This window comes from Sinohyriopsis cumingii, chromosome 7, assembly GCF_028554795.1.
Source record: "Sinohyriopsis cumingii isolate HCF-2022 chromosome 7, ASM2855479v2, whole genome shotgun sequence".
Taxonomy (NCBI): domain Eukaryota; kingdom Metazoa; phylum Mollusca; class Bivalvia; order Unionida; family Unionidae; genus Sinohyriopsis; species Sinohyriopsis cumingii.
Window position 1 is genome coordinate 78,019,171 of NC_142967.1, and position 293 is coordinate 78,019,463.

Here is a 293-nt window from a genome sequence, read left to right on the forward strand (position 1 = left end):
AAGAACTAAGAGAAAAGGATACAGAGGGTTAAGAGATAAAGGTCTGAACTTCATAAAGCTAACCAGGGGCTAAGATAAAAATTATACATATATGAAAGAGATGAAATATAAGACAGCAGAAAAGAGTAAAAGTATACAACACGCTAAGAGGCAAAGCCTGCATCAAGCTAAGGGATAAAGGATACAATATGCTTAGAGATAAAGGATACAACATGCTTAGAGATAAAGGATACAACATGCTTAGAGATAAAGATTACGATGGACTAAGCAATAAAGGCTACAACAGACTAATA